Below are 698 nucleotides of genomic sequence, written 5' to 3'. Positions count from 1 at the left end.
CTGCGAGCCATGGCTGGTAAAACATCCCGGATGGGTGGATTTTGGAGGTTGGGAATGGAGGTGCCATCCTTTGGCACTGCAGGGTGATGGTGACATCGTGAGCCATCCTCAAGGTCACCAGCCCTGGGGGTGACACCATGGGAGGTGGAGGAGAGGAGGGACAGGGACACCATGACACCTTCCCCTGCTCTTTGGTGGCACCATGCACCCTGCACCAGATCACCTCCTGTCCACATCACCCATCATCATCCTCTTCCTCCCCGCTGCACAGAGCCACCAAGATGGAAGTGTTTCGGGAGACACCAGAAACTAGGCTGAGACCACTCCCAAACTCATTGCACCAGTGGGGCCAACCAGCCCTGCTGCTGCCAACAAAGCCACTGACAGCTGAGTCGGGTGCGGGTGGCTCGGGGTAGGTTGGTGGCTCTCACCACAGGGTGCTGCCTACCCCCAGGTCTGCTTGGGAAGGGTTGGGAGCGATGTGGAGGCGCGCGGGAACGGGAGGGCTGGTGCTGGCCCCGCAGTCCCGCACCCGCTCCCTGCCCCACGGCTTCACCAAACCAGTCGTTCCGGCAGGGCCGAGAGAGGGAGGGAGCGGGAGGGAGAGCCAGGCAGAGGGAGGGGACGCGGGTCACTGTCACCTCCCTGGTCCAGCTCCAGGATGCTCCTGGAGAAGCTGCTTTTGCTGTTGGAGGGGG

This window comes from Nestor notabilis, unplaced genomic scaffold (assembly GCF_000696875.1).
Source record: "Nestor notabilis isolate BGI_N333 unplaced genomic scaffold, ASM69687v1 scaffold25707, whole genome shotgun sequence".
Classification (NCBI taxonomy): domain Eukaryota; kingdom Metazoa; phylum Chordata; class Aves; order Psittaciformes; family Psittacidae; genus Nestor; species Nestor notabilis.
Note: the sequence above shows the minus strand (reverse complement) of the source record.